The 7,832-nt window shown below is 38.0% G+C and overlaps 1 long non-coding RNA gene across 1 annotated transcript; it reads left to right on the top strand.

Moving 5' to 3' along the window:
- Positions 1-4,461: 4,461 nt before the first annotated feature.
- Positions 4,462-5,132, top strand: LOC123265377. Its single transcript, XR_006509565.1, has 2 exons — positions 4,462-4,709; positions 4,849-5,132. It is a non-coding gene; the product is annotated as an uncharacterized LOC123265377 (long non-coding RNA).
- The last annotated feature ends 2,700 nt before the right edge of the window (positions 5,133-7,832 follow it).

The raw sequence follows: 7,832 nt of genomic DNA, 5'->3' as shown, positions 1-7,832 counted from the left end.
ACAAAGCTCGTCGTGAACTTAATAAGGCCATAAAAGAGAGCAAAGGAAGATGCTGGAAAGAGCTCATATACGAGGTCGACAAAGACGTGTGGGGTCGGCCGTATAAGGTGGTCATGACGCACCTGAAGAAACAACAAATGCTGTCACCTACGTGTCCCCAACTCCTTCAGAAAATCGTCACTGCGCTGTTTCCACAGCAACACAGTCTCAATTATCAGTCAACGCAAGATGAACTGGACGACATTCCACCTGTCACTGAAGAAGAATTGTTGGAGGCCTGTAATCGGGTAGGAAATAATAAAGCGCCGGGATTGGACGGAATCCCTAATATAGCCTTGAAAACCATCATAAAGGCAGCACCAACATTATTTCTAGACGCTTACAACGCATGCCTCAAGGAGGGGACTTTTCTTCGTAAGTGGTATGACCCAAATTTTACTTTTTGTAATTGAGTATTTCAGTTTATTTGTTGTTAATTACTTAAAAATTAATAGAAACAATTATTGTTATTAGTGCGGCGATTATTATTTAATTATTGTATTTATTTAGTTAATAATTTTATATTATTGTTACCGAAGGTATGATTAAATTAAGAAAATAAGCGTGTGAGAAATTATTACGAAGCCGAGCGAATTAATTGTAAAAGAAATTAAAAGACTGGGAAAATTATTCTAAGTTCCGAACAAGATTTAGTATGGGAAAGTGATGAATGGATATAAAATGAAAGAAATGACGATTATTATTTTGTAAGAAATAAATTAGGTAAGCGAAAATTTTATAAGTCCCGAGGACAATTTAGTATGGAAAAATCAACGAATGGATATATAATGAAGGAAATTGCGATTAAAATAATAAAGAATTGTGAATTTGACGAAACGAATGGATAGAGAATGAAGAAAATTGCGATTAAAATAATAAAGATTTGAGTTTCAAAAATAAAAACTTAGAATTTGGCGAGACGAATGGATAGAAAATGAAGGAAATTGCGATTAAAATAATAAATAATTATTTTTGAATGCTAGTTCGAGAACACCGGACAGGTGTCTAAAACGACTCTTCCTTTTCGTTACAAGAGAGTTAGGCAAAAAATGATAAACGCCAAAATTTGGCTCGATAAAGCAAGCAGTTCTTTCTCGGGAGAATTACTCGGGCGAATACTCTTCACCAAGTAATTCCAGAGAATGATACTCTATCTGGAGTCTGACCAAGGCCCAGGTAAGTATCATGAACCGACCGGATGAAAGTGCTTCTCCCCGTGCCGAAGCCTTCAGCTGAGGTACGGTAGGTGATCATAAGCCGTGTAGGTGGGGGCGAAGAGGACACTCTCCATTCGCTCTCGGGGTAGAGGTTTAGGCCCAGGGGGACGGCTAGTCTCCTGGGGAAGCGGGGAACCAGCTTTTGAAGTTTAGTTCGCGATTTTGACGCTCACGGCGAGTGAGAGTATGTGTGAGAAGAGTGTTCTAATATATTGTTTATATTGTTTAATTTGTTTATATTGTTTATATCGTTTATTAACATGATCAGGCCAATAAAGAGGTTTTTCTTTTTTTCTTTGATTTATTTAAAATAAAGTGTTTTGTTTATTATTTTGTTATTGATAATGTAATCCCCGTTTATGACCCTGGACTCCGGCGAGCAAATTTCGAGCCGGAGACAAATAATTTTATTTATTTTTATAATTTTTGAAAACGTGGACGTTACAGTGGAAACAGCAACGGTTAGTACTTTTACCTAAAGGAAAGAAACCGCCAGAAGAACCGTCATCTTACCGACCACTCTGCATGCTAGATACGGTGGGTAAGATATTTGAGCGTATCATCCATCAGCGAATAGATGCAGTAGTCGACCCACTCTTGGCAGACAACCAGTATGGATTCCGGAAAGGACGATCAACCCTGGACGCGATCAACCTGGTTGTTAATACGGCCAAAGAAGCAATCGCAGGAACTAGATGGAAGGGTGGAACGAAGAAGTATTGCCTGGTGGCTGCCTTGGACATCAAAAATGCTTTCAATTTCGCTAATTGGGACTGCATCATACAAGCTCTCGACGAGAAGAACGTGCCAACATATCTTCGCAGACTAGTGATTAGCTATTTTACAGATAGAGTGCTGAAATACGATACAAAGAATGGTCCGAAAGAGTATGATATAACCGGTGGTGTGCCACAGGGCTCTGTTCTTGGTCCACTTCTGTGGAATATCATGTATGACGGGCTCCTGAGACTGAAGCTTCCAAGATGTGTCAAACTGGTAGCGTATGCGGATGATTTTGCCACAGTGATCGTCGCCAAACACCTCGACGAGATTCAACATCTGTTTGACATCACTTTTGAGAAGATCAACCAGTGGATGGATACAGTGAACCTACAACTGGCCAAGCAGAAGACCGAAGCAGTGCTTATTACCAGCTGAAAAGAAGTTGAAACAATTAAGATAAAAGTCGGTGACCGAGAAATCATATCACAACCTCATATACGATATCTGGGAGTGATGCTTGATGCCCGACTCAACTTCAAGCAGCAAGTGGAACACGTCTGTACGAAAGCGTCAGTAGTGAGAGCTAGTCTCGCACGATTGATGCCGAACGTCGGAGGCCCAAAGCAGAGCAGGAGGCTACTATTGTCATCAGTAGTCACATCGGTGCTCACCTACGGAATATCAATTTGGGTTGACGCACTAGAAGTGCAAGATTCATGGAGAAAAGCTGGACCAATATATCGTATGAGTGCCCTACGAGTTGCAAACGCCTTTCGAACAATATCAGAGGAAGCAGTGTGTGTCATTTCCGGAACTTTGCCGCTCAGAGTCCTAGCTGAAGAAAGACGGAACCTTTACCAACGAAAGTGGACAACCACACAAGTGCCGAGGAACTCAGAGCTGAAGAACGGCAGAACAGCATCGCACAATGGCAATCGCAGTGGGACGCCGCGACAACAGGGAGATGGACACACCGTCTCATACCGAAGATCGACGTTTGGCTAAACCGAAGTCATGGCAAGGTCAATTACTATCTGATGCAGTTGTTGTCAGGACATGGATGTTTTCGGACGTATCTTCACCGCTTCAAGCATGATGATTCACCGGAGTGCCCGTCCTGCCCATGAATCAATGAAGACGCGGAGCACGTTTTCTTTGAGTGCCCACGATTTTATCCACAGCGAGATGAGCTGGAGATGATCCTAAAGAAGAAAATCCAACCAGAGACAATAGTAGAAGCAATGTTGTCATCAAGAGCCTCCTGGAACACCATCAGCACATTTGCAACAGAAGTTCTTATAGACTTGCGTTCCATCGAAAGAAGAAGAACAAATGACAACAACTAGAAGAAAGGTAAAATAACACCTTAGCTATCAGAAGCAAGAGCAGTATCTAGATCCTCCCCTCACCTAGTAATGCCTAACGGCGGTTTCCATGAGGGATTAGGGGAAAGAGGAAAAGGGGTTTAGGGTTTAGTGGGTAGGGGCGCTAGCGTCGAGTTTTAGTATGACACTGCGTCGAGTCGCCACATATCCAGGCCAAACAACTATGCCTAGAATCCGTAAAAAGGATTCCCCCCCCCTTAAAACAAAAAAAAAAAAACACACACACACACATACATACAGACACCGTGACAACCTCGCGGGGATAGTCAGGGAAGCTTCCTGTGAACTTCAAACGTCGAGATCTGATGAAAACTCGATTTTTGCAAAACGGGGTGAAAACAATAACTTCCCGATTTTTGAAAATCTTCGATTTTCTTAGCGGGAAGTTAAAAAAAACATTATTGTCTGGAGTGAGGAGGTGACTTCAATATGGTCACGGTTATTGCAGCTGTGGTCAGTTGATACTTCGCGTTTTTTTGAGTTATAAATAAAATGTTTTTTGATAAAAATTGCTAGGATGATCAGGGAAGATTTAGGAGATTTAATGAAAAAATATATTGTCTGAAGATAGGAAGTGACTCCTCTGTGGAGGACGGTTGATGCTCGGCTCGGTAAATACTTTGCGTTTTTTTTTAAATGATAACATATATTCTCTGAGATAAAAATGTTGCAGTGAGTACTGAAGGTACTGGAGATGAAAAGAAAATCATTGTTTGGAGTGAGGAGCTGATTTCAATGTAGTAGATGGCTATTAAAGCTCTGGTCAGTTGATACTTCGCGTTATTGAATTACGACAAATATTTCTTAACATAAAAATGTTGAGGCGAGTACTGGAAGTACTGTAGGTTCAAAAAAATTCTTATTAATTGGAGTAAGCAGGTGACTTCAATATGGCGGACAGTTTTTAAAGCTCTGGTCCCATGATACTTCGCGTTTTTTCGATTTATCAATAATTGTATATTGTGTAACAATTGCGACAAGTTGTCGATTGCCCACGAAAGCGAAGTTGAACGCACGAGCGAAGCGAAGGAGTCCAGGGGAAAAGCCTCGGTAGGGGGTTGGGGGCGCGGGGCTTCCCCAGTCCCTAAAAACTGTCACGGGGCTCCTTCATTATCCGTTGAAGGTCCTCACCCTAGCCGCGGTTAGTTATCGACGGATCACAGGGCGCTGTGGTCTAGGATGCTCGCGCAGTAACAATAAAAATTAACATAAGTTCCGGGGCCTAGAAAATAAGCGTTCCGCGGGTGGGGATAATTCCACACCAGGGGCAAGTGAAGTTGGCGCACCGAAAAGCGACATTGTGAAGCCGGAGCCCGAGACACCAGCACGAGATCTTGGAAAACAGGTAATTATTTATTTTCCTCTGAGTTTCTTGTGGAACCTTCAGAGCGATTAATTGAACATTTATACTTGATATTTATTGCTAGGCATTTAGCCAGCCTAAATATCCTCCAATAATTATTCTAACTATCCTGAATTTCCAGATTTAATTTACCGTTGATTAAATCCCGAGCTACGACGCAATTAACCAGATCCGAGATACCTGATAGAGCTGTGTAATTTGGCGGACAAAATTTGCCTAGACCGAAGGCCACAGAAACGACAACGGAAGCCGAATTAAAAGGAAAGAAATCGCCAAAAATTTCTCAGGTACAGAAAATTTAACCTCGGTAAATTATTGCGTCGCTCCTGGAAATTCTAGGCACAGGCCAGGTTCCGTCTTCCAATCACCCTACTTGATTAATTAATTAATTATCCGAATTCAAATAAAATATCTAAATTATAAGTCGAAGTTAAAATTAGTTAAAATTAAATTTGAATAAATAGAAAATTTGACAAGTCGAAAAATTTCAAAATTAAAAATAAAAGAGGTTAAAATTAAAATTAATATTTCTATAAAATTGGTCAAATAAGTTTAAGTTAAAATTTATAAAATCAGAAAGTTCAATATCGACAAATTTGAGTTAAATTGCGTCATTCATCTGAGCGAAATTCTGTCGATTAAATTTATTATAAATTATAAATTAAAATAAAACTAAAGGGAATTAAAATTAGAGATTTATCCAAGTTAGATTAAAATTGATTAATAAAATCAACAATTAAAAATAAATTAAAAGTTAAAATGAAAATTAATCATTAAAATTAACTTTGGGAAAATATCAAAAATTTTTTAAATAAAATAAAATTCTTTAATTTAGAAAATTACAATTGTCAAGCAGTAAATTAATTTATAAAAAATTACAAGCGTAAAATTGTCAATAGATCAAAATTGTTCAAAAACTTCGATGAATAAAATTGTCAAATTCCAGTATGATAAGTTTCAAAAATAATTAACATAAAAATTTAGCCTTGGAAAATTTTAGCCAAGTTGACGACTAAGTCTCAAATTCTTACTGGAATTCAAAATAGACATAAGCCGATTATTCAGGCAGTTTAAATTCGAGTAAATTTTAATTAATCTAAAATTTTGGTTGACTAAAACGCTGCTGTGATATTAATAACTAAGCGACCAAAATTAAATAAAATTATTTATCGAAGTCAAGTTAGGGACCGGGAAAATTGATTCCCAGGAAGTCATGTTAAAAAAAAGTATTTAAGAATTTTAAAAATGATTGTTAATTAGAGTCAAGAGTGTGTTTGGATGAAATTATTATATTGTGTGTGTGTGTGTGAGTGTGGAAAAATAAATTTACGTTATATACTCCTCGTTCACGGGCTGTCGAGGAGGTTAGTATTAGCAGGTTGTCGACTAGTGTCATGGTATCCTCCTCTGTCCTAGTCGACTTCAGGTTCCTTAGTCCCGTAGTGAGGGTCCGGGCGACCACCCAAGGTCAAATCTAGAGTCTTAGAGCGTGAGGGTCCTGTGGACAGCGCGACTTAGGTAGAAACTGCGGTATAGACGCTCCATATGAGGGTACCGTCAGGAATAAGCAACTATGATAGAAACTATGATATAGACGCTCCTTATGAGGGTATCGTAGGAATAAGAAACTATGATAGAAACTACAGTATAGACGCTCCTTCAGAGGGTACTGTTAGGATTAAGAAAATTTCTCGGGTATGTGAGTGTGTGTGAGAATTAAAATAGAACTTAATTATGTAAAATTAAGAAAATAAATTCATGATCAATGTCAAATCTACTTGTTATTATTTATGTCAAATTTTTATGATTTCTCTCGACCCTGTGATATCTCTCTTGCTTGGACCGGTTCTGGAAACCGTGATAAAAATTCCAGTGGCGCCCTTAATTATTAAATTTAAATAAAGGGGTGACCAAGGGACGGTACCAACCCGTTACAAAACAAATAAAAAGTTAAAAAAATGTGAACCCAATATATATCAGATAACGATTGCAAAGTACCTAATATTAATAAACAAAAAATAAATTTACACATTGGAACAATCAACACATAAAATTAAATGACATTAAATTTAGCTGTCACTACAATTTTTTTATTTTCTTTAACAAACAAATTTGTTCCAAAAAATTATTCATAAAAAATTGCATTTTTTATTTTATAAAATTCCGAAATGGTAATTTAAAAAAAAATTTTTTTTGTCATAATTTTTTTTTTTTTTATTAGTTATTATTTAGAGTCGGTTTTAACTGCTGTGGTCATATCGCCGACTTTGACTGTTGGGAGCGGTACGTTGGGGTATTTTTGGGTTGTGTAAATCTTAACCTACGCGGCAAGGGCCGAATATCAACCAAGTTGGTTTCTAAGACCAGCTTGGGATTCGAACCCACGCCTGGCCGGTAAGTTAGCTCGAGTCCTCTATAGGCCATGCACCTTAGACAACTCGGCTAACGTCACCAGTTTTGTCATAATTTATTTCTTACAGAAATTATCAAAATTATCAAATTTCTGCTAAATTAATTTTTATCACAATGACAGTTTAATATTAATTAATTATTTTTAATCTCGTTAAAAATATGAACTTTGTAATGTCAACCTAACTTCTTTAATATTGACAGTTAGATTGTTTTTGTCTAACTTCCCGCTAATAAAATTGAAAATTTTCAACAATCGGGAAGTTATTGTTTTTACCCCGTTTTTCGAAAATCGAGTTTTCATCAGATCTCGACGACTTGAGGTCCTAGGAAGCTTCCCTGATCATTCCCGCGATGGTGTCTGTGTGCGTGTGAGTGTGTGTGTGTATTTTGAATAACTTTCAAATATCTTTCTCTCCGTATAGAAATCCTGACGTTCCTGCTGTTGATTACAATAATAAGAAGGCTACTATGCATCGCTCTCGTAGAACCGTTACTCCTCCACAGCCAAAAACTTTCGAGCAGTATGGGCAGTGCTTGATTGATGAAGAGTGGCAACATCTGACTCAATACAATCACGGAAAATTGGAAGTACAATGTGTACCTTCTAAAGATGGTACTTCAGTTATTTTCTTCGACAGACTCTTTATTCAAACTTTATTGAAAAATGAAGAAAAAGGAGCTGTCGAATTCAGC

The sequence above is a fragment of the Cotesia glomerata genome, linkage group LG5 (assembly GCF_020080835.1).
Source record: "Cotesia glomerata isolate CgM1 linkage group LG5, MPM_Cglom_v2.3, whole genome shotgun sequence".
NCBI classification, from domain to species: Eukaryota; Metazoa; Arthropoda; class Insecta; order Hymenoptera; family Braconidae; genus Cotesia; species Cotesia glomerata.
This window is presented reverse-complemented; position numbering and strand designations above follow the sequence as displayed.